The 27,636-nt window shown below is 41.0% G+C and overlaps 1 protein-coding gene across 1 annotated transcript in view; it reads right to left on the bottom strand.

Annotated features, from left to right (window-relative positions):
- Positions 1–27,636, bottom strand: part of LOC115171939 (NLR family CARD domain-containing protein 3-like) — a 1,137,260-nt gene that overhangs the window by 377,462 nt on the left and 732,162 nt on the right. The gene's annotated exons all lie outside the window — the stretch shown is intronic.

The following is a 27,636-nucleotide window of genomic DNA, read 5'->3' as shown; positions in this document are numbered from 1 at the left end:
ACTGTCCCAAATGCAATTTAAAAAAAAAAAATAAGCAAGTCTCAGACACCATTTCTGACACCAATGTAGCGATCAGCGGGGCAGGGAAGCGAACTCAGGATGCACATGTAAAAGGCAAACAACCTACACATCGCTCCATTGGCACCAATTGGGTCACTTGGTTGGAATTGTGAAGTGGCTCAAATAGCGAGGATCACTGCACTTTAGTGGAACTATGATACAATTACATTATCATATGAAATGTAGAGGATCACTACACTATAGAGGAACTATGATACAAATACATTATCATATGAAATGTAGAGGATCACTACACTATAGAGGAACTATGATACAATTACATTATCATATGAAATGTAGAGGATCACTACACTATAGAGGAACTATGATACAATTACATTATCATATGAAATGTAGAGGTTCACTACACTATAGTGGAACTATGATAAAATTACATTATCATATGAAATGTAGAGGATCACTACACTATAGAGGAACTATGACACAATTACATTATCATATGAAATGTAGAGGTTCACTACACTATAGAGGAACTATGATATAATTACATTATCATATGAAATGTAGAGGATCACTACACTATAGAGGAACTATGATACAATTACATTATCATATGAAATGTAGAGGATCACTACACTATAGTGGAACTATGATACAATTACATTATCATATGAAATGTAGAGGATCACTACACTATAGAGGAACTATGATACAATTACATTATCATATGAAATGTAGAGGATCACTACACTATAGAGGACCTATGATACAATTACATTATCATATGAAATGTTAAATGTAGAACTATAATATCTGAATATTGATATATTGAATTTGACTTGACCACGTCCAGTCAGCTCCATTTTGTCTGATTAAACTGACACCAACCTGTCTCAGTAGTAGTAGACTGTTAGGAGTGTTTTACTGTCATTCACTATACTAACATTACACCAACCTGTCTCAGTAGTAGTAGACTGTTAGGAGTGTTGTACTGTCATTCACTATACTAACATTACACCAACCTGTCTCAGTAGTAGTAGACTGTTAGGAGTGTTTTACTGTCATTCACTATACTAACATTACACCAACCTGTCTCAGTAGTAGTAGACTGTTAGGAGTGTTTTACTGTCATTCACTATACTAACATTACACCAACCTGTCTCAGTAGTAGTAGACTGTTAGGAGTGTTTTACTGTCATTCACTATACTAACATTACACCAACCTGTCTCAGTAGTAGTAGACTGTTAGGAGTGTTTTACTGTCATTCACTATACTAACATTACACCAACCTGTCTCAGTAGTAGTAGACTGTTAGGAGTGTTTTACTGTCATTCACTATACTAACATTACACCAACCTGTCTCAGTAGTAGTAGACTGTTAGGAGTGTTTTACTGTCATTCACTATACTAACATTACACCAAACATTTAATTTATCTACACATTTTACAATAACACCTGGGAAGATTCTCACCTTGTAGCCTGAATTCACAACCAGAACATGTCAAGTCATTGAGATATTTTCTGTTCTGCTGAGAGAGCAGCTTCCTGATGACCAGCACTCTGTATATTCTGATGGATGAGGTCTGAGCTGGAATGTAAAGCTAACTGAAGCTGGCTAGCTTTAGAAAACCAGTATATCTAGCTTGCATCATAGTATACCGCTCATGCTACATTCAGGTTTCAGCATCAGGTATAAACATCTGAGTCGTAGGCTACAACCTGGGTTGTATTCATTAGTTTACACCGCAGACAACAGTTCAAAAATGCTGCATAAACAGTTTACTCCAAACGCTGTAAAATGTGACCTAAACGGTTTCTGTGTCACGTCCTGACCAGCAGAGGGCGTATTGCTTTGTCTAGGTCAGGATGTGGCAGGGGGTTTGTGTTTGTTAAATGTTGGGTTGATGATTGGGACTTCCAATTGAAGGCAGGTGTGTATAGTTGCCTTTGATTGGAAGTCCTATATAGGTGTGTGTGTTTGTCTTTGGGGTTGTGGGGAATTGTTGTTTTGCACTGTGGTTTTTAAGCCTGCAAACTGTTGCTGCTGCTGTCGTGGTTTTTTGTTTTCCGGTGGATGCTTTACTCCTTTTGTTGGGGAAATAAAATGAGTATCCACACTTCCGCTGCGCCTTGGTCCTTCTCTCTCCCATACGACATATTCGCCGAAGAGTATGACTTATTCTGTGACATTCTGTTGCCAAACGTTTTGCTACAGGGGGCACTAATGAATACACATAACCTGTTTTGAGGAAGTGTAAGTTGTTGTTAGGCTTTCCACAATATGTATTTGTCTCTCTTTCACACAACATACCTTCCTGAGTGAAAAGCATTAACAGTAGATTAGAAAGAGAAAATGTTTGTTTGTTGCTTGTTGTGTTTTAAACCTGTTTTGAGAAGACAAGTCTATAGACCTATGATACAGTACACTCTTAGAATAAAGGGTTCCAAACGGGTCCTCCGACTGTCCCCATAGGAGATTATTTTGGGTTCCAGGTAGAACCCTTCTGGCTTCCATTTAGAACCCTCTGTGGAAAGGGTTCTTCATGGACCCCAAAAGGGTTCTAGCTAGTACCAAAATATGTTCTACAAAGGGTTCTCCTATGGGGACAGCTAAAGAACCCTTTTAGATTCTAGATAGTGTAGGAGCGATCACCCTGGGGCACACAAATGGGCACAGAACGAATTCACCCCACACATCTAATTTATATCAAAAACATTTTAAGGAGAGTAGGACTATTATAACACTGTCCACCAAAAATATCATCAACTATATGAATATACATAACAATACCATCAACTATATTAATACACATAACAATATCATCAAATATATGAATACACATAACAATACCATCAACTATATGAATACACATAACAATATCATCAACTATATTAATACACATAACAATATCATCAACTATATGAATACACATAACAATATCATCAACTATATTAATACACATAACAATATCATCAACTATATGAATACACATAACAATACCATCAACTATATTAATACACATAACAATATCATCAACTATATGAATACACATAACAATATCATCAACTATATGAATACACATAACAATATCATCAAATATATGAATACACAATCATCGTCTTACCTTTTATCTCTCTCAATAGAAACAGAGTCCGTAATGATCATACGGTCGTCGAAAGTTACTTTCGTTTGCTCTGCTCATTTACATATCAGGTTCTGCCTGTTCTCTCTCCCACTCCCTCTCTCTTAACAGCTCTTACAATGTGCCTTGGCATACATTCTACAACCGTCTGGAACTCTGTTGGAGGGATGTGACACCATTCTTCCATAAGAAATTCCATCATTTGGTGTTTTGTTGATGGTAAGTTTTCAATTGTATTGAGACTCTGACCTGTCCAATGAGCCACGGTTTTAAAATTTCCTACAGTACCAAAACACCCTCTCACTCTCTCACACACACACACACACACACACACACACACACACACACACACACACACACACACACACACACACACACACACACACACACACACACACACACACACACACACGCACACACACACACACACACACATATGCGCAGTGCAGTAATTAGAATCCCAGTCTACTGTACACTCCCATCCTCTGCCTCTCTCCATCCCTTGCTCTGTGTCATCTGTTGCTGTCTCTGTTGGTGAGGGCTAGGCCTACTACAATTAAAATACATCATTCAAAACATGAAAACAACTACAAAACACAATTAAAAATAGTTGGAATGTAGTTAGAACTCTCAAACTGTTTCCATCAAACAGAAAAACAACAGAATGTTGGATCAACACATTTAGATTTCTAGATGCTGCTCTTTGCAGTTTCATTACCCATACAGCTGTTTAAGGTCATACCAAGGCAGAGTGCAGAATCAGTATTTTAGGGGTCATAGGTCAGATCAGTGGTCATGGTTGATATGCATGGACTAGAAAACAAACTGTAAAGCCATTTTTCTCAGATTCACTGTTTGTGTAGATGCTGTTTGTCTTTCTAGGGCAGTAGTTCAGGTGGCTGTTTGTGTAGATGCTCTTTGTCTTTGTAGGACAGTAGTTCAGGTGGCTGTTTGTGTAGATGCTGTTTGTCTTTGTAGGGCAGTAGTTCAGGTGGCTGTTTGTGTAGATGCTGTTTGTCTTTGTAGGACAGTAGTTCAGATTCACTGTTTGTGTAGATGCTGGTTGTCTCTGTAGGACAGTAGTTCAGGTTGCTGTTTGTGTAGATGCTGTTTGTCTCTGTAGGACAGTAGTTCAGGTTGCTGTTTGTGTAGATGCTGTTTGTCTTTGTAGGACAGTAGTTCAGGTGGCTGTTTGTGTAGATGCTGTTTGTCTTTGTAGGACAGTAGTTCAGGTGGCTGTTTGTGTAGATGCTGTTTGTCTTTGTAGGACAGTCGTTCAGGTGGCTGTTTGTGTAGATGCTGTTTGTCTCTGTAGGACAGTAGTTCAGGTGGCTGTTTGTGTAGATGCTGTTTGTCGTTGTAGGACAGTAGTTCAGGTGGCTGTTTGTGTAGACTGCTGTTTGTCTTTGTAGGACAGTAGTTCAGGTGGCTGTTTGTGTAGATGCTGTTTGTCTTTGTAGGACAGTAGTTCAGGTGGCTGTTTGTGTAGATGTTGTTTGTCTTTGTAGGACAGTAGTTCAGGTGGCTGTTTGTGTAGACGCTCTTTGTCTTTGTAGGACAGTAGTTCAGGTGGCTGTTTGTGTAGATGTTGTTTGTCTTTGTAGGACAGTAGTTCAGGTGGCTACCCTTGCTCTTAGTCTGCCTCCTGTCTCTCCTATCACCATGGTTGCACCTTCCTGAAAACAATGACTCCATACTTTGCTGAAACCTGTTCTGACAGTTCATGTCCTTAAAGACTAGAATGTTCCAGTGTGGTTACCCAAAAAGATGACAAGATAGTTCACACATTCATCATCCAGGGCTCCTATCAAACATATATGTTACATTTCTGGTTTGTCCATAACTTGTTTCCTGCTTGTAGCAGGCCGTGTTAACAGGAATCCTTCTCTCTAACTAGAAGTCATGTGATTTCATGAGAATATTTTTCTGCAGTGAGAATGTAATGCAAGTCCAGGTGTCCCTGGATGAATGTCAACAAGATTTATAAACAGCATTATTAAATTAACTGTTGTAATAAAAAAAGTAAATGCTGTCATTTTCTTTATGTTGGTTAGATTTTAAAATGTTTGATTGTCACAGACACCAGATAGATGCAGAGAAATGTGTTGTTTTACAGGGTCAGCCATAGTAGTACGGCGCCTCTGGAGCAAATTAGGTGTAAGTGCCTTGCTTAAGGGCACCAACATATTTTACCTTGACGGCTCAGGTATTCAAACCAGCAACATTTCAGTTACTGACCCACCACTCTAACCACTAGTCTATCTGACCATACCAGTTACTGACCCACCACTCTAACCACTAGTCTATCTGACCATACCAGTTACTGACCCACCACTCTAACCACTAGTCTACCTGACCATACCAGTTACTGACCCACCACTCTAACCACTAGTCTATCTGACCATACCAGTTACTGACCCATCACTCTAACCACTAGTCTATCTGACCATACCAGTTACTGACCCATCACTCTAACCACTAGTCTATCTGACCATACCAGTTACTGACACAACGCTCTAACCACTAGTCTACTTTGAGCACTTGCACTGGGCCTCCATTGAGTCTCCATGTGTCAAGCAGTACAGAGAAACACCCTCTAGATGACAGCAGAGGCTCTTGGATCTATCCTGTCTAACCACCAGTTTAGTGACCTTGTTCAATCAATATGTCCATACTACTTCACAACCCATTTCAGGTCTTGACCAGCAATGTCCCATTGGGCTCAACCAAGCCGAGAGTGAGGTTCTAGAAAGAGGACTGACTTTCATACCAACTCCTAAACAGGTGGACTGACTTTCATACCAACTCCTAAACAGGTGGACTGACTTTCATACCAACTCCTAAACAGGTAGACTGACTTTCATACCAACTCCTAAACAGGTGGACTGGGAGGAGCTCCGGAAGGATCTACACGTCTATCATAGAAGATTGAAGTTATCAGATCATTGTGAATATGAAACAGATTTTCCTCAGATACTATTTCCAAACCCCTCACATTGGGAACCTCAGTTGGAGTCAGAAACTATACAGACTCTGATACGTAGGGATGTGGCTTCCTTTTCACTACCAGAACCAGACCTCTTTATCAGAACCAGACCTCTTTATCAGCTTAACCTTATAAATGTTTAAACAAATCAAGCTCTAGAAATATAGTGATTAAACCAGCATATAAGGGGGCTCAGATTGTTGTAATGGATAAAGTGAATATCTTCTTGAAGCCAATAGACAATAGGATCATATTAAACACTATGTTCCATTGTCCCACTCAACACAACCAGAAAACACAAAGATTAATCCAGGAGATAAACTGTATGAGGATAAGTACATTACAGATACACAGATGGTCTGTCTTTTTGGGCCAGATTCTCCAAGGCCCTGGCAGTTTTACTTACTGCCTAAAATACATATCTCCTGAGATGTTGGCGGTTCCCTGCAGCTGACCAATAGTAAGTGATTGTGTCTCAGAGACGTGGGCGTTTCCCTGCAGCTGACCAATAGGAAGTGATTGTGTCTCAGAATCTTACTGTATTGATGAATAAATAGACTTTTATATCAACCCTCTATCCCAGAAACACCCAGCTATGTTCAGGATACTGATGAATGAAGGGTTTATTACTATTGTAGTACTGACTTTAATATCAACCCTCTATCCCAGAAACACCCAGCTATGTTCAGGATACTGATGAATGAAGGGTTTATTACTATTGTAGTACTGACTTTAATATCAACCCTCTATCCCAGAAACACCCAGCTATGTTCAGGATACTGATGAATGAAGGGTTTATTACTATTGTAGTACTCTTTTTATTAACTTAGCTACTGACTTGTTCTATTGTTGTTGCATTGTCAAGAGGTTAACCTGCAAGGAAGCATTTCATTGCACTGTGTCCTCCATCTATATGGCAAATAAACACACTGTGTACTCCATGTATATGGCAAATAAACACACTGTGTACTCCATGTATATGACAAATAAACACACTGTGTACTCCATGTATATGACAAATAAACACACTGTGTACTCCATGTATATGACAAATAAACACACTGTGTCCTCCATCTACATGGCAAATAAACACACTGTGTACTCCATGTATATGACAAATAAACACACTGTGTCCTCCATCTATATGGCAAATAAACACACTGTGTACTCCATGTATATGACAAATAAACACACTGTGTCCTCCATCTATATGGCAAATAAACACACTGTGTACTCCATGTATATGACAAATAAACACACTGTGTTCTCCATGTATATGACAAATAAACACACTGTGTCCTCCATGTATATGACAAATAAACACACTGTGTACTCCATCTATATGGCAAATAAACACACTGTGTACTCCATGTATATGACAAATAAACACACTGTGTCCTCCATCTATATGGCAAATAAACACACTGTGTACTCCATGTATATGACAAATAAACACACTGTGTCCTCCATGTATATGACAAATAAACACACTGTGTTCTCCATGTATATGACAAATAAACACACTGTGTCCTCCATGTATATGACAAATAAACACACTGTGTCCTCCATGTATATGACAAATAAACACACTGTGTCCTCCATGTATATGACAAATAAACACACTTGAACTTAGAAAGGAAGGGGGGGGGGGCAGAAAGGGAGGGGAAAAGATGGCCTGATAAATTACAGTAGGTGTCCTCAAATGTTATGGAATCTAAACACCTCACATTAGCTGGTAGAACTGAGGAAGGAAATGAATCATAGAGGTCTTATAACTTATTACGTTCAACAGGTCCATTGTTTTGTCTCATGTCTTTATAGTCATATAGCCTGGGGACAATGTAGCTGTATTGAAATGACCTTGTTTTATAACCTTCTTTGTTGCTCAGTGGTACTTCAGTTGTCCTGACCATGTCCAATTCTTTCACACAGTAATGCTCCAGCATCCACTCAGAGCTTATGCATCTAATGCATTCCTCCAATACTGCAGAGTTGTTCAGCAAGTCCCTGAGATCGTCATGTTCAACAACATTTATTTGCTTATTTGTCAGATGAAACCTGAGGGGATCACTGTAGTGGGTCATAAATGCATCCAAAATGGTTCTGAGGTCCTCAACAATGTTATTCTGTACCGTAGCTGGGATGCAGTGTTCTTTCCTGATTTACTAAATAAAAATACAGATATTGTTTTAGAAACCTTCAATTAGCTGCTCAGTGTTGATCTCTGTGTCTTGAACATATTCAGCCTCTGGCAGACTCTCTACATCACTCATGTCATCTTCAATGGGATCAGTCCCAGTCTCAGATTCACCATGAGGACAATTCTCATCTAAGTTGTATCTTAAAAGCTCTGTGTGGTTTTGGTAGATGTGTGACTGATAGACACTGAAACATCTATTTGTTTTCCCACACCCATTATCTCCACAGGTAATTACAACATGTGGTTTATGCTGGTGATAGAGGACAATATGTGTGAGTAGTCTGGATACAGAGAAAGGATGCTCGTTGCAAAGTGGACAGTTGAATAGAGTTGGCATTCTGCAGACAGATTGTGAACCTTGGAATGATGGGATGGAATCATGGAGATCATTGGTCCTCAGCCACTTGCAGACATCATCAAGGGACCAGTCTTCCACAGCCACACTCTAATTCAAGTTGACACTAAAAGCAGAAGTGAAATGTATTAGTGTTGAGGCTAAAACAAAACCTCTCCCACTCTTTCCAGACAACCACCTTTCCTCCTAATGTGTATTCATGGTTGTTCCATAACGAAGCAGAGCTTGTCAGGAAAGGTGAAGATGTCCGTCTCCTATTTATCTGACTCCATATTTCTTAGTTTGGGACATGATGGGATTCTGCAGTCCCACATTTAAGTGTTCAGATAATATGATGCTCCAAATGGGGCATTAAGTTCTCCTTCCATGTCGACCCAAATTGGCCTATTAGAGTTGTCAATAAAGAGCCTATTAGGGCAGTTATAAAGTCTTCTTGATATAATTACATGTTAGGGAGCTTTAATCCTCCTTCTAAGTCGTTGTCTGTAATCTATCTTGGTTCATCCTGGTCCTTTTAATAGTCAACATTAATCATTTTGTGTATGGGAGTGGTTCCCAAACGTTTTATAGTCCCGTACCCCTTCAAACATTCAATCTCCTGCTGCACCATTCAACCCCCTCTAGCACCAGGGTCAGCGCACTCTCAAATATTGTTTTTTGCCATCATTGTAAGCCTGTCACACACGCACACTATAAGATACATTTAATAAACATAAGAATGAGTGTGAGTCACAGCCCGGCTCGTGGGAAGTGACAAAGAGCTCTTATAGGACCAGGGCACAAATAATAATATAATAATAATCAATCATTTTAATCTTTATTTAGCCATCTTACATATAAAACCTTATTTGTTCATCAAAAATGGTGAATAACTCACCACAGGTTAATGAGAAGGGTGTGCTTGAAAGGATGCACAAAGCTCTGCAATGTTGGGTTGTATTGGAGAGAGTCTGAGTCTTAAATCATTTTCCACACACAGTCTGTGCCTGTATTTAGTTTTGATGCTAGTGAGGGCTGAGAATCCACTCTCACATAGGTACGTGGGCATCAGTGTCTTAACAACTCCATGTTTTCAGATTTTTTTTTTGAGCTTTCTGTGGTTTATCTCTCTTGAGGTTCTTAGTGTTAACAGGACAAGTCTAACACTTACTTACACTCAGGCAGACCTACCCGGAAATTACTTTTTCATTCTACAAGGGGTCACAAGCTCACCTGACAGCAGCTCCACAAGTCCACTACAAAAATTCCCAACTGTTTCACATTTTTCAAACAGTTCAAATTCAGGCCTTCCCCATTCACTACAAAAAATCCCAACTGTTTCAAGTTCAACAAGGTCACTACACCTCACATCTATCATCAGGCCATTCATTTTTATTTCAAACATTTGCATACACCCTAAATAGCATGACGTCTTTAAAATTATATAAACACAGAACACAGGAATAACTCATCAATCACTTTTTGACAGCAACCGTCTACTATATTCTCTCTAATGGTTACACAATACCGTTAAAATATATATCAGAGCAAATAGCAGCAGGAATGGTTATACAGCTAGAGACACAATACTGTTAAAATATATATCAGAACAAATAGCAGCAGGAATGGTTATACAGCTAGATACACAATACTGTTAAAATATATATCAGAATAAATAGCAGCAGGAATGGTTATACAGCTGGAGACACAATACTGTTAAAATATAAATATCAGTATATTATGTAAACCAGTTATTGCAGGTAAATACAATTATAATTAACACACATACAATCACTCACCTGAGCCGCATCAACCCCTCCTGGGACCACCCCAACCCCACCTCCAACCCCTCCTGGGACCACCCCAACCCACCCTCCAACCCCTCCTGGGACCACCCCAACCCACCCTCCCTCCCTCCTGGGACCAACCCACCCTCCATCCCCTCCTGGGACCACCCCAACCCACCCTCCAACCCCTCCTGGGACCACCCCAACCCACCCTCCATCCCCTCCTGGTACCACCCCACCCACCCTCCTACCCCTCCTGGGACCACCCCAACCCACCCTCCTACCCCTCCTGGGACCACCCCAACCCACCCTCCATCCCCTCCTGGGACCAACCCACCCTCCATCCCCTCCTGGGACCACCCCAACCCACCCTCCAACCCCTCCTGGGACCACACAACCCACACAACCTGATCTCCATGAAATTAAATACTAAATGAAGTTGTGATAAAATCAGTTAGGCCACATTTGGACTAAAATTATAATGAACGGGCAACAATCTGTTGGGTAAAAACACACTTGTATGATTTCAGCTGCATATAACCTGAATGTCAATTGTTGTTTGGCCCCATGGATCCTAACAGTGGATAGTTGATGATAAATGATATGTATAAAGTGCTGATCCAATGAGGTGTGGTGGTAGCCCCATGGATCCTAACAGTGGATAGTTGATGATAAATGATATGTATAAAGTGCTGATCCAATGAGGTGTGATGGTAGACCCATGGATCCTAGCAGTGGATAGTTGATAATAAATGATATGTATAAAGTGCTGATCCAATGAGGTGTGGTGGTAACCCCATGGATCCTAACAGTGGATAGTTGATAATAAATGATATGTATAAAGTGCTGATCCAATGAGGTGTGGTGGTAGCCATCTTATTTCCAACATCATTTTAGCTGCTGTCAAACCTGACAACATTAAACATATTTTCTGTAATGATAGTGGTGAATTATCATTAAGTGATAACAGTTTGGGGGAACAAGGTATGATGATATCCACTACAGCAGATAAGACAGAGGGAACCTCTTTCCAAAACATGTCCCCTGGTCACTCCCAGTACATGTGATTAAAGGAGGCCAAGGCACCTTGATTACATAGATCACACAGAGGAGAGGTTCTGATTTTCATTACATGATGTTTTCTAGGTGGAAGGTCTTCATTACATAGATCACACAGAGGAGAGGTTCTGATGTTCATTACATGATGTTTTCTAGGTGGAAGGTGAATCCTGTGTATGAGATTACAATGTATCAGCTGGTGATTAGGATTGTTAGATGAATCCACTAAGTTCCTGATGAACTCAACTGGTGAGCCTCTTTAGCAGCTAGTTCCATGGACACACTGATTTCAATGTCCTTCACCAAGGTCAGATGACTTTCAGTCAACAGTCTCTTTAGTGTAGTTTCACTCCGTAGCCCACATACTAGTCTGTCTCTAATGATGTCATTTACAACACCATTCAACTCACAGTGTTCTGATAGTTTCTTTAATGCAGCAGCAAACATTGGTACTGATTCTCCCTCTTCCTGATGTCTCCTGTGGAACCTGAACCTTTCAGCGTTAACTAGTGGTTCTGGTGGAAAATGTCCTTTAAGTATCTCCACAATATCCCCATACGTCTTATTACCTGTTCTGTCTGGCTGTAACAGGCTGCCGTGTAAATTACGTCTTTGGCGCCATTACACTAGAAACTGTAAACACAATGTTGTCCTCATCAATGTAATTTACAAGAACAGAATATTCAAACCGTTCTGTATATGAGGTCCTCTGCTCAATAATTTCATCAAACTGTCCAATGTTTCCAACAATTCAGACATTTTTCATTTCTCAATAGGATCCTGATTGTGACTCACTTCAGTATTGTCCTCAACCACAGCAATATTGTCCTCAGTCATGTGATCTTCATTCACTTCACTCATTTAGCAGTTTTTAATTCCTCAGTTCGTCTTCACAGTTGAATAAATGTCCTTTCCTTTAATCAATGTATATTCAGCCCTTTCTAATCAAGTTGTTTTCCCGCTCTGACATCCGTCTCGAGTCCTTTTCTGCCATCCATGACGATGCTAACTCTCTCCCTCTTTGCTAGCTCCACTATGCACTTGCCTCTGCTAGCAATACACTGTGCTAACATTAGCCTAGACTTTACCACAGAAAATAACAGTTTTAAACAGTTGTAAAAACCAACTTCTTCCAGACAGAATAGTTCCTGTAGGTTCAGACTTACTCATCACCAATCTGTTGTTATGTCTGGTGGGTTTCATAACCACGTCTGTATAACAATTCAATAATGATGAGACGGAAGACAGGAATCAGTTCAACCATTTATCTGGAACGTGATCATCTTAACACATACAAACCCCATGATGCTCTGCGGCACAACCCCAATAGACAACAAATACATCAATAAATAAGTAAATGGACACTAAACAAAACTCAGAGGACTTTAAATGTTCAGTTCTAGAAAGTAGAGCCATGGGTCAGAAAGGTCAGTATGTTTGATACCTGGTTACAGAGGTGATATAACAACCATAAGGTCCATTATAACACAGTGAAGTAGAGGTGGGATATGGGTCAGAAAGGTCAGTATGGTTGATAGCTGGTTACAGAGGTGACATAACAACCATAAGGTCCATTATAACACAGTGAAGTAGAGGTGGGAGCTAAAAGCAGACATGGACAGTGAGACGGTGTGAGGAGGTCAGGGGTCAAACACTAGATCAGGACAGGTAGAAATGGCAGGGCTGGAAATAGACAGAGACACATTCTGATCATGGCTCAGACCTGACCTGAGACTCCCAAACAGAAGATGCCATAACACAGTCCTGTCCAGTAGGCTATATGGGATTTCATTTCATCAACATCCAGAACATTTAAATGAGGCATCTGTCAATTAAAAGTTACTTTAGAGCTTTAGTGAAAGGATGGAATGACTTAGTGTTACTACCATTTAGTGAAAGGATGGAATGACTTAGTGTTACTACCATTTAGTGAAAGGATGGAATGACTTAGTGTTACTACCATTTAGTGAAAGGATGGAATGACTTAGTGTTACTACCATTTAGTGAAAGGATGGAATGACTTAGTGTTACTACCATTTAGTGAAAGGATGGAATGACTTAGTGTTACTACCATTTAGTGAAAGATGGAATGACTTAGTGTTACTACCATTTAGTGAAAGATGGAATGACTTAGTGTTACTACCATTTAGTGAAAGGATGGAATGACTTAGTGTTACTACCATTTAGTGAAAGATGGAATGACTTAGTGTTACTACCATCATATCAAACATTTACAACGGATCTTTTTTATTATACTGAACAAAACAATTGTCACGCTTGTGTGTAGAAACGGACCAAGGCGCAACGTGAGTATCGTTCCACATCTTTATTATTTTGTGAAACTTAGCCAGACAAACAAACAATAAACTAATAACAAACCGTGACGACAGAGGTGCAACATGCACTTACTCAAAATAATCTCCCACAAACACAGGTGGGGAAAAACAACTACTGAAATATGATCCCCAATTAGAGACAACGATGACCAGCTGCCTCTAATTGGGAATCATACAAAATCACCAACATAGTGTGTGAGGAGGTCAGGGGTCAAACACTAGATCAGGACAGGTAGAAATGGCAGTGTGTGTGTGTGAGTATGTGTGCTAGTGTGTCTGTGTCCTGTGTGTGTGTCCAATGTGTGTGGCCAGTTTGTGTGTGTGTTTCCAGTGTGTGTGTGTGTCCAGTGTGAGTGTGTCCAGTGTGTGCGTGTTAGTGTGTGTCCAGTGTGTGCGTGTTAGTGTGTGTGTGTGTCCAGTGTGTGCGTGTTAGTGTGTGTGTGTGTCCAGTGTGTGCGTGTTAGTGTGTGTGTGTGTCCAGAGTGTTTGTGTGTGTGTCCGTGTTTGTGTGTGAGTGTGTCCAGTGTGTGTGTGAGTGTGTCCAGTGTGTGTGTCTGTGTTTGTGTGTGAGTGTGTCCAGTGTGTGTGAGTGTGTCCAGTGTGTGTGTGAGTGCGTGCTGTGTGTGTGTGTGCGAGTGTGTGTGTGAGTGTGTGCTGTGTGTGTCCTGTGTGTGTCCCCAGTGTGTCCCCAGTGTGTGCGTGAGTCCAGTGTGTGTTTGTCCAGTGTGTGTGTGTGTGTGTGTGTGTGTGTGTGTGTGTGTGTGTGTGTGTCAGTGTCTCTCTCTCTCTCACAGGGACACTGAGTCACCATCATACCAAAGGTGAAACCCTGGATAGAGGGGCTCAGTGAATGTGGAGGTGAATGTGATCAGGTGGGTCAGTGTGTCAGAGGAGGCTCTACAGAAGGACAGAGTGCCGGCTGGCCAGTCCAGATACACTCCTACTCTGTGGGAGCTGGAGGAGGGGACGTCTATGATTGTGAGATTATTATTGTGCCTGGCAGTGTAAATGCTGTCAGAGCAGATCAGACTCCAGGACTTGTCATTGTATCCAAGCCAACAGTTCCCTCCTCTCCTGCTGATTCCTTTATATGTCATTCCTATAACAGCCCTCCCACTCCACTCTACCTCCCAGTAACAGCGCCCAGTCAGACCCTCTCTACACAGCACCTGTTCACAGTCCTTAAATCTCTCTGGGTGATCAGGATACGGCTGCTTCTCTCTCCTACATGTCACCTTTCTGTTCTCCTCAGACAGAGAGAGGAGTCTGTTTACTGTGTTTGGGTCCAGTGTGAGATCACAGACATCTGATGGATGAAACCAGACACAATATTAGAAATCATCATCATTCACATTAGAATGTTAACTCACTTCTCACTAATTCATTTAATGTAGATGTTTCTAGGTATCAAAAGGAGAAGTTAAGGTAACTTGAGACTTGTTGACTGATCATATGTTATACTGTATGGTAATATAAAACACACTTATTCCCATTAATTACACACACACACACATTGTCAAAACAACTCTTTGTAAACTTTGGTGTCTCTGATTTCTGTTTCTGTAGAACTACAGCTGATATTTAATATGACTAAGTAAGTAATGATGGTGGTCTTTGACTTTGACTTAACTTGAATTAAGACTTATTCTTAGTCATATTCTTCACAGCAGTCAACACTCACATTTTCTTAGCCCAGGTTTCATTGTGTTCTCTCCACCATGTTCCACACTGTAGCGGTAAGCAGAAGAACAGACAGTCAATGAGGGATACACAGGAACACACACACACACACACACACACACACACACACACACACACACACACACACACACACACACACACACACACACACACACACACGTACACACACACACACACACGTACACACACACACTGGACACAAACACGCACTGGTCAAGCGTTGGTAAGAACGTTTTCAGTGTTTGTGTCCAGTGTGTGTGTGTGTCCAGTGTGTGTGTGTATGTATCCAGTGTGTGTGTGTGTCTGTGTCCTGCGTGTGTGTGTGTGTCCTGTGTGTGTGAGTCCAGTGTGTGTGTGAGTCCAGTGTGTGTGTGAGTCCAGTGTGTGTGTGAGTCCAGTGTGTGTGTGCGTCAAGTTTGTGTGTCCAGTGTGTGTGAGTGTGTCCTGTGTGTGTGTGTGTGTGTATTTGTCCTGTGTGTGTGTATTTGTCCTGTGTGTGTGTGTGTGTGTGTGTGTGTATTTGTCCTGTGTGTGTGTGTGTGTGTGTGTGTATTTGTCCTGTGTGTGTGTGTGTGTGTGTGTGTGTGTGTGTGTATTTGTCCTGTGTGTGTGTGTGTCCATTTGTCCTGTGTGTGTGTGTGTGTGTGTGTATTTGTCCTGTGTGTGTGTGTGTATTTGTTCTGTGTGTGTGCGTGTGTGTGTGTATTTGTCCTGTGTGTGTGTGTATTTGTCCTGTGTGTGTGTGAGGTCAGTGTGTGTGCGTGTCCTGTGTGTGTGTGTGTGTGTGTGTCTAGTGTGTGTGTGTGTGTATGTGTGTGTGTCCAGTGTGTGTATGTGTGTATGTGTGTGTGTCCAGTGTGTGTGTGTGTGTGTGTGTGTGTGTGTGTGTGTGTGTGTGTGTGTGTGTGTGTGTGTGTGTGTGTGTGTGTGTGTGTCACACTGGACACACACACACACAAGACAATCACACAAACACACTGGACACACACACACACACACACAGAATATAACTTTGTCCAAGTGGTGGTGAGAGTGTTTGTCTTAACTAGCCTGATAAGTCAAACATGTCTGATATGAACATTGACATAAACCCTCTACATACTTGAGTTTCTCCAGTCTGCAGTGTGGATCCTCCAGTCCAGCAGAGAGCAGTCTGACTCCTGAGTCTCCTGGGTGATTGTAGCTCAGGTCCAGCTCTCTCAGGTGTGAGGGGTTTGACCTCAGAGCTGAGACCAGAGAATCACAGCCTTCCTCTGTGACTCCACAGCCTGACAGCCTGCAAAGAGTCAAATCATATTAAAATCACACTGATATTCTTTGGTGGTGAAAATAGTGGCAGTATATTTGTTTCTACATATTCAGATAGTGTCCTGAAACCGTCCATATCTATTCGTAAATTAATGTATCATCATTAAAAATGACAAATGATCAAAGTATTGCCTGCAGATAGAAACATATATAGTACAAATATTTGAGTACTGACCAGACCAGTCTTAAAAGCAGTATCAGTCAAAAGACAGACAGTGAGGTATCAGATTTAGATTGTATTGAGTATACAGTCCACATCATATCTATTTTGACAGTGAAGCAAACATTTTAAATGTGGCTCTATACTCCAGCATTTTGGATTTCAGATCAAATGTTTCATATGAGGTGACAGTATATAATGTCACCTTTTATTTGAGGGTATTTTAAAACATACAGTTGAAGTCAGAAGTTTATATACACCTTAGCCAAATACATTTATACTCAATTTTTACAATTCCTGAGATTTAATCCTAGTAAAAATTCCCTGTCTTAGGTCAGTTAGGATCACCACTTTATTTTAAGAACGTGAAATGTCAGAATAATAGTAGAGAGAATTATTAATTTCAGCTTTTATTTCTTTCATCACATTCCCAGTGGGTCAGAAGTTTACATACACTCAATTAGTATTTGGTAGCATTGCCTTTAAATGGTTTAACTTGGGTTAAACGTTTCGGGTAGCCTTCCACAAGCTTCCCACAATAAGTTGGCTAAATTTTGGCCCATTCCTCCTGACAGAACTGGTGTAACTGAGTCAGGTTTGTAGGCCTCTTGCTCGCACACGCTTTTTCAGTTCTGCCCACAAATTTTCTATAGGATTGAGGTCAGGGCTTTGTGATGGCCACTCCAATACCTTGACTTTGTTGTCCTTAAGCCATTTTGCCACAACTTTGGAAGTATGCTTGGTGTCATTGTTCATTTGGAAGAACCATTTGCGACCAAGCTTTAACTTCCTGACTGATGTCTTGAGATGTTGCATCAATATATCCACATAATTTTCCTCCCTCATGATTCCATCTATTTTGTGAAGTGCACCAGTCCCTCCTGCAGCAAAACACCCCGACAACATGATGCTGCCACCCCCGGGCTTCACGGTTGGGATGGTGTTCTTTGGCTTGCAAGCCTCCCCCTTTTTCCTCCAAACATAACGATGGTCATTATGGCCAAACAGTTCTTGTATTGTTTCATCTGACCAGAGGACATTTCTCCAAAAAGTACGATCTTTGTCCCCATGTGCAGTTGCAAACTGTAGTCTGGCTTTTTTTAATGGTGGTTTTGGAGCAGTGCCTTCTTGCTTGCTGAGCAACCTTTCAGATTATGTCGATATAGGACTCGATTTACTGTGGATATAGATACTTTTGTACCTGTTTCCTCCAACATCTTCACAAGGTCCTTTGCTGTTGTTCTGGGATTGATTTGCACCAAAGTAAGTTAATCTCTAGGAGACAGAACGCGTCTCCTTCATGAGCGGTATGACGGCTGCGTGGTCCCATGGTGTTTATACTATTGTTTGAACAGATGAACGTGTTACCTTCAGGCGTTTGGAAATTGTTCCCAAGGATGAACCATACTTGTGGAGGTCTACAATTTTTTTTCTGAGATCTTGGCTGATTTCTTTTCATTTTCCCATGATGTCAAGCAAAGAGGCACTGAGTTTTTTATTTATTTATTTATTTATTTATTTTATTTATTTCACCTTTATTTAACCAGGTAGGCAAGTTGAGAACAAGTTCTCATTTACAATTGCGACCTGGCCAAGATAAAGCAAAGCAGTTCGACAACATACAAAAACACAGAGTTACACATGGAGTAAAACAACATACAATCAATGATGCAGTAGAAAAAAAAAAAATAAGACTATATACAATGTGAGCAAATGATGTGAGATAATGGAGGTAAAAGCAAAAAAATGCCATGGTGGCAAAGTAAATAAAGTATGGCAAGAAAAAAAAAACACTGGAATGGTAGATTTGTAGTTTGAAGAAAGTTAAAGTTAAAATATAAATATAAATAATATGGTGCAAAGGAGCAAAATAAATAAAATAAATAAATACAGTAGGGGAAAAGGTAGTAGTTTGGGCTCAATTAAAGATGGGCTATGTACAGGTGCAGAGATCTGTGAGCTGCTCTGACAGCTGGTGCTTAAAGCTAGTGAGGGAGATAAGTGTTTCCAGTTTTAGAGATTTTTGTAGTTCGTTCCAATCATTGGCAGCTGAGAACTGGAAGGAGAGACGACCAAAGGAGGAGTTGGCTTTAGGGGTGACCAGAGAGATATACCTGCTGGAGCGCGTGCTACAGGTGGGTGCTGCTATGGTGACCAGTGAGCGGAGATAAGGGGGGACTTTACCTAGCAGGGTCTTGTAGATGACCTGGAGCCAATGTGTTTGGCGACGATGATGAAGTGAAGGCCAGCCAACGAGAGCATACAGGTCGCAGTGGTGGGTTGTATATGGGGCTTTGGTGACAAAACGGATGGCACTGTGATAGACTGCATCCAGCTTGTTGAGTAGGGTATTGGAGGCTATTTTGTAAATGACATCGCCGAAGTCGAGGATTGGTAGGATGGTCAGTTTTACGAGGGTATGTTTGGCAGCATGAGTGAAGGATGCTTTGTTGCGAAATAGGAAGCCAATTCTAGATTTCACTTTGGATTGGAGATGATTGATGTGAGTCTGGAAGGAGAGTTTACAGTCTAACCAGACACCTAGGTATTTGTAGTTGTCCACAAATTCTAAGTTAGAACCGTCCAGAGAAGTGATGCTGGATGGGCGGGCAGGTGCAGGCAGCGATCGGTTGAAGAGCATACATTTAGTTTTACTTGTGTTTAGGAGCAGTTGGAGACCACGGAAGGAGAGTTGAATGGCATTGAAGCTCGTCTGGAGGGTTGTTAACACAGTGTCCAAAGAAGGGCCAGAAGTATACAGAATGGTGTCGTCTGCGTAGAGGTGGATCAGAGATTCACCAGCAGCAAGAGCGACATCATTTATGTATACAGAGAAAAGAGTTGGCCCAAGAATTGAACCCTGTGGTACCCCCATAGAGACTGCCAGAGGTCCAGACAGTAGGCCCTCCGATTTGACACACTGAACTCTGTCAGAGAAGTAGTTGGTGAACCAGGCGACGCAATCGTTTGAGAAACCAAGGCTACTAAGTCTGCCGATGAGGATGTGGTGATTAACAGAGTCAAAAGCTTTGGCCAGGTCAATGAATACGGCAGCACAGTAATGTTTCTTATCGATGGCGGTTACGATGTCGTTTAGGACCTTGAGCGTGGCTGAGGTGCACCCATGACCAGCTCTGAAACCAGATTGCATAGCGGAGAGGGTGCGGTGGGATTCAAAATAGTCGGTAATCTGTTTGTTGACTTGGCTTTCGAAGACCTTAGAAAGGCAGGGTAGGATGGATATAGGTCTGTAGCAACTTGGGTCAAGAGTGTCACCTCCTTTGAAGAGGGGGATGACAGCAGCTGCTTTCCAATCTATGGGAATCTCAGACGACACGAAAGAGAGGTTGAACAGGCTAGTAATAGGGGTTGCAATAATTTCGGCAGATAATTTTAGAAAGAAAGGGTCCAGATTGTCAAGCCCAGCTGATTTGTAGGGGTCCAGATTTTGCAGCTCTTTCAGAACATCAGCTGAATGGATTTGGGAGAAGGAGAAATGGGGGAGGCTTGGGCGAGTAGCTGTGGGGGGTGCAGTGCTGTTGAATGCAGTAGGGGTAGTTAGGTGGAAAGCATGGCCAGCCGTAGAAAAATGCTTATTGAAATTCTCAATTATAGTGGGCTTATCGGTGGTGACAGAGTTTCCTATCCTCAGTGCAGTGGGCAGTTGGGAGGAGGTGTTCTTATTCTCCATGGACTTTACAATGTCCCAGAACTTTTTAGAGTTGGAGTTGCACGAAGCAAATTTCTGTTTGAAAAAGCTAGCCTTGGCGTTTCTAACTGCCTGTGTGTATTGGTTTCTAACTTCCCTAAAAAGAGTTTGAAGGTAGGCCTTGAAATACATCCAAATGATGTCAATTAGCCTAACAGATGCTTCTAAAGCCATAACATAATTTTCTGGAATTTTCCATGCTGTTTAAAGGCACAGTCAACTTAGTGTATGTAAACTTCTGACCCACTGGAATTGTGATACAGTGAATTATAAGTGAAAAAATGTGTCTGTAAACAATTGTTTCAAAAATTATTTGTGTCATGCACAAAGTAGATGTCCTAACCGACTTGCCAAAACTATATTTTGTTAACAAGACATCTGTGGAGAGGTTCAAAAACACGTTTTAATGACTCCAACCTAAGTGTATGTAAACTTCCGACTTCAACTGTATGTGATTCACGATTAAAAATGAAATTCTGATGATGCCATGATTAAGAAAAATCATGAATAAATCATGAATCAGAATGAGTGAGAAGGTTACACAGAGGCCACAACAAAACATGCTAACCTCTCACCATTACCAATAACAGAGGCCACAACAAAACATGCTAACCTCTCACCATTACCAATAACAGAGACTACAACAAAACATGCTAACCTCTCACCATTACTAATAACAGAGGCTACAACAAAACATGCTAACCTCTCACCATTACCAATAACAGAGGCTAAAACAAAACATGCTAACCTCTCACCATTACCAATAACAGCGGATACAACAAAACATGCTAACCTCTCACCATTACCAATAACAGAGGCTACAACAAAACATGCTAACCTCTCACCATTACCAATAACAGAGGCTACAACAAAACATGCTAACCTCTCACCATTACCAATAACAGAGGCTGCAACAAAACATGCTAACCTCTCACCATTACCAATAACAGAGGCTGCAACAAAACATGCTAACCTCTCACCATTACCAATAACAGAGGCTGCAACAAAACATGCGAACCTCTCACCATTACCAACAACAGAGGATACAACAAAACATGCTAACCTCTCACCATTACCAATAACAGAGGGGGTCTGATCTTTGTGCCTCTGTAACTTTCTCATTCATCATTATTCGCAATTCATTCATGATTATTCATAATCATGGTAGCATCCACATGAATGTAGAAGTGTTCAGAGACATCTTCTATTCTTACTGACAATACAAGTGAAGTGACTCCAAAATGACAGGACATTATTCACCATTCAGTTTCTCTTAGGAAAAACATCATCCGAAACACAACCAAGACAAACTGCAAATGCATTCAACAAGTTAGTAGAATCACAAGCTTGCTGTAATCACTGCAGGCATGGAATATGGGACCAAATACTAAACTTATGACTACTTTAATACAATATAAGTGAATTTGTGCAAATAATTAAGACTTCTTCAAATAGGAGAACTACAGTGCCTTGCAAAAGTATTCATCTCCCTTGGTGTTTTTCCTATTTTGTTGCATTACAACATGTCATTTAAATTGATTTTATTTGGATTTCATATAATGGACATACACAAAATAGTCCAAATTGGTCAAGAGAAAGAAAAGTATAACTTGTTTAAAAAATGTAAATAAAATGTAAAACAGAAAAGTTGTGCGTGCATATGTATTCACCCGCTTTGCTGTGAAGCCCATAAATAATATCTGGTGCAACCAATTACCTTCAGAAGTCACATAATTAGTTAACATGTTAGGGCTAGGGGGCAGTATTTACACGGCCGGATAAAAAACGTACCCGATTTAATCTGGTTATTACTACTGACCAGAAACTAGAATATGCATATAATTATTGGCTTTGAATAGAAAACACCCTAAAGTTTCTAAAACTGTTTGAATGGTGTCTGTGAGTATAACAGAACTCATATGGCAGGCACAAACCTGAGAAGATTCTGCACAGGAAGTGCCCTCTCTGACCATTCCTTGAGCTTCTTGACTCTGTTTATTGAAAACTTAGGATCTTTGCTGTAACGTGACACTTCCTACGGCTCCCATAGGCTCTCAGAACCCGGGAAAAAGCTGAATGATGTCGAGGCAGCCCCTGGCTGAAAAACATTAGCGCCTTTGGTAAGTGGTCTCTCTTTGTACTAAAACACGATGTCCTGGTCGGAATATTATCGCTTTTTTACGAGAAAAATGGCATCAAAATTGATTTTAAACAGCGGTTGACATGCTTCGAAGTACGGTAATGGAATATTTAGATTTTTTTTGTCACGAAACGTGTCGGGCGCGTCACCCTTCTTTACCCTTTCGGATAGTGTCTTGAACGCACGAACAAAATGCCACTATTTGGATATAACTATGGATTATTTTGAAACTAACCAACATTTGTTATTGAAGTAGCAGTCCTGGGAGTGCATTCTGACGAAGAACAGCAAAGGTAATAACATTTTTCTTAGAGTAAATCTGACTTTGGTGAGGGCTAAACTTGCTGGGTGTCTAAATAGCTAGCCCTGTGATGCCGGGCTATCTACTTAGAATATTGCAAAATGTGCTTTTCACCGAAAAGCTATTTTAAAATCGGACATAGCGAGTGCATAGAGGAGTTCTGTATCTATAATTCTTAAAATAATTGTTATGTTTTTTGTGAACGTTTATCGTGAGTAATTTAGTAAATTCACCGGAAGTTTGCGGGGGGTATGCTAGTTCTGAATGTCACATGCTAATGTAAAAAGCTGGTTTTTGATATAAATATGAACTTGATTGAACAAAACATGCATGTATTGTATAACATAATGTCCTAAGATTTTCATCTGATGAAGATCAAAGGTTAGTGCTGCATTTAGCTGTGATTTGGGTTTATGTGACATTCTATGCTAGCTTGAAAAATGGGTCTCTGATTATTTCTGGCTGGGTACTCTGCTGACATAATCTAATGTTTTGCTTTCGTTGTAAAGCCTTTTTGAAATCGGACAGTGTGGTTAGATTAACGAGAGTCTTGTCTTTAAAATGGTGTAAAATAGTCATATGTTTGAGAAATTGAAGTAATAGCATTTCTAAGGTATTTGAATAACGCGCCACGGGATTCCACTGGCTGTTACGTAGGTGGGACGAAATCGTCCCACTGGCCCTAGAGAAGTTAAATATTGTCCACTTGTGTGCAATCTAAGTGTCACATGATCTGTCACATGATCTCAGTATATATATACCTGTTCTGAAAGGACCCAGAGTCTTTAGCACCACTAAGCAAGGGGCACCACCAAGCAAGCGGTACCATGAAGACCAAGGAGCTCTCCAAACAGGTCAGGGACAAAGTTGTGGAGAAGTACAGATCAGGGTTGGGTTATAAAAAAATATCAGACTTTGAACATCCCACGGAGCACCATTAAATCCATTATTAAAAAATGGAAAGAATATGGCACCACAACAAACCTGCCAAGACAGGGCCGCCCACCAAAACTCACAGACCAGGCAAGGAGGGCATTAATCAGAGAGGCAAAGATAACCCTGAAGGAGCTGCAATGCTCCACAGCAGAGATTGGAGTATCTGTCCATAGGACCACTTTAAGCCATACACTACACAGAGCTGGGATTTATGGAAGAGTGGCCAGAAAAAAAGCCATTGCTTAAAGAAACAAATAAGCAAACATGTTTGGTGTTCACCCAAAGGCATGTGGGAGACTCCCCAAACATATGGAAGACGGTACTCTGGTCAGATGAGACTAAAATTCAGTTTTTTGGCCATCTAGGAAAACACTATGTCTGGCGCAAACCCAACACCTCTCATCACCCCGAAAACACCATCCCCAGCAGCATCATGCTGTAGGGATGTTTTTCATTGGCAGGGACCGGGGAACTGGTCAGAATTGAAGGATGGATGGATGGGGCTAAATACTGTGAAATTCTTGAGGGAAACCTGTTTCAGACTTCCAGAGATTTAGACTGCTAAAGCAACACTCGAGTGGTTTAAGGTGAAAAATGTAAATGTCTTGGAATGGTCAAGTCAAAGCATAGACCTCAATCCAATTGAGAATCTGTGGAATGACTTACAGATTGCTGTACACCAGTGGAACCCATCCAACGTGAAGGAGCTGGAGCAGTTTTGCCTTGAAAAATTGTCATAAATCCCAGTGGCTAAATGTGCCAAGGTTATAGAGACATCCCCCGAGACATGCAGCTGTAAATGCTGCAAAAGGTGGCTCTACAAAGTATTGACTTGGGGGGGGGGGGGGGGGGGGGGTGAATAGTTATGCACGCTCAAGTTATTTTTCTTATTTCTTGTTTGTTTCACAACAAAAATTATTCTGTATCTTCAAAGTGGTAGGCATGTTGTGTACATCAAATGATACAGACCCCCCTAAAATCTATTTTAATTACAGGTAGTTTTATTTATTTCACCTTTATTTAACCAGGTAGGCAACAAAATAGGAGAAATGCCAAGGGGGTGAATACTTTTGCAAGCCACTGTACATAAAATTCTTTCATTTCTAAATGGTAAAACATGAATACTCTCAAAAATACGAAACATTCTATATCAAATCCAAAATGCTGGAGCATAGCACCACATGTAAAACTCTAAGCTTCACTGTCCAAACACATATGGTGTGGACTATGTGTGTCTGGTAAACACATGTGGATCTGGTGAACAGTTATCACTTGTTGACCAACTACAGGAATACTGACCTCAGAGTCTCCAGTTTACAGTGGGGATTCCCCAGTCCAGCAGAGAGCAGCTTCACTCCTGAATCCTTCAGGTCATTGTTACTCAGGTCCAGCTCTCTCAGGTGTGAGGGGTTTGACGTCAGAGCTGAGACCAGAGAAGCACAGCCTTCCTCTGTGACTCCACAGCCTGACAGCCTGCAAAGAGATCATCATGACTTCACAAACACACTGTTAAATTATCAAGTAGTGTAGAAGGACAATGGCAGATTCATTTGGTTTATTCTCTCAAACAGCATATAGATTCATCTTCTGTCTCCTAGAATTGTATGGTCATATTGTTATACTAATGTGAAAATTAAAGCATTTCTTCAATATGTTATTCAACATAATATATTATACATATTAAAATACATATTTTTATCTAAACAGAATATTTCTTCCTGATGATTAGTTCTTATATGTCATTTTATGTACTCACAGAACAGCTCTGGAGGCTTTGACCACTGGCAGCAACCTCAGAAGACCTTCCTCTGATCTGGAGTATTTCTTCAGGTCAAACACATCCAGCTCCTTTTCTGAAGTCAGCAACACAAAGACCAGAGCTGACCACTGTGCAGGTGACAGTTTGGGTTTTGAGAGACTTCCTGATCTCAGGTAGCTTTGGATCTCCTCCACTAGAGAATGGTCATTCAGCTCATTCAGACAGTGGAACAGATTGATGCTCCTCTCTGGAGAGGGATTCTCCCCGATCTTCTCCTTGATGTACTTGACTGTTTCTTCATGACTCTGTGAGCTGCTTGTCTTTGTCAGTAGACCTCGTAAGTATTTCTGATTGGACTCCAGTGAGAGGCCCAGAAGGAAGCGGAGGAAAAGGTCCAGGTTTCCAGTCTCACTTTGTAAGGCTTTATCCACAGCACTCTTGTAGACAGTAACTTCAGGCTCGTCTTTTGTTTTCAGTTTGTCCATTAGATTCTCATTGTTGTTCATGAATGAGAGGAACACATATACAGCAGCCAGAAACTCCTGAATGCTCAGATGAACAAAGCAGTACACCTTGTCCTGGTACAGCCCACATTCCTCTTTAAAGAGCTGTGTACACAATCCTGAGTACACTGAGGCCTCATTGACATCAATGCCAGCCTCTTTCAGGTCTTCTTCATAGAAAATCAGATTGCCATTCAGAAGCTGCTGAAAAGCCAGTTTTCCCAGTGACAGAATGCTCTCTTTATTCCAGTGTGGACCTGTCTCTTCTTTCCGAAGATACTTTTCATTCTTCTGTTTGGTATGAAACACCACAAGGTGTGCGTACATCTCAGTCAGAGTCTTGGGCATCTCTTCTCTCTTATGTTTCAGCATGTGTTCAAGGACTGTTGCAGAAATCCAACAGAAGACTGGAATGTGGCACATGATATGGAGGCTCCTTGATGTCTTTATGTGTGAGATGATTCTGCTGGCCAGGTCCTCATCACTGAATCTCTTCCTGAAGTACTCCTCCTTCTGTGGGTCATTGAACCCTCGTACCTCTGCCACCTGGTCAACACACCATGAAGGGATCTTATTGGCTGCTGCAGGTCGGGTAGTTATCCAGAGGAGAGCAGATGGAAGCAGATTTCCCTTGATGAGATTTGTCATCAGAACGTCCACTGAGGTTGACTTTGTGACGTCACAACATATCTTGTTCTTCTGGAAGTCTAGGGGCAGTCGGCACTCATCCAGACCATCAAAGATGAACAGAACTTTGTGCTTGTCATAGTTGGAGATTCTTGATTGTTTCGTTTCCATTGAGAAGTGATTGAGAAGTTCAATGAAAGTGTGTTCGTCCTCTTTCATCAAATTCAGCTCCCGAAAAGGGAATGAAAATACAAATTGGACATCCTGATTTGCTTTTCCTTCAGCCCAGTCCAGAATGAACTTCTGCACAGAGACTGTTTTTCCAATGCCAGCAACTCCCTTTGTCAGCACAGTTCTGATAAGTTTGTCTTGTCCAGTTAAGGGTTTGAAGATGTCGTTACATTTGATTGCAGTCTCTGGTCTTGCTTGTTTCCTGGTTGTTGTCTCAATCTGTCTCAGCTCATGTTCATTATTGACCTCTCCTGTTCCACCCTCTGTGATGTAGAGCTCTGTGTAGATCTTATTGAGAAGTGTTGGGTTTCCTTGTTTAGCGATCCCCTCAAATACACATTGAAACTTCTTCTTTAGATTAGATTTGAGTTCACGTTGGCAAATCACAGCAAG

This window comes from Salmo trutta, chromosome 32 (genome assembly GCF_901001165.1).
Source record: "Salmo trutta chromosome 32, fSalTru1.1, whole genome shotgun sequence".
Lineage (NCBI taxonomy): Eukaryota > Metazoa > Chordata > Actinopteri > Salmoniformes > Salmonidae > Salmo > Salmo trutta.
The sequence above is the reverse complement of the archived record's forward strand: the minus strand, read 5'-3'. Positions and strand labels throughout refer to the sequence as shown.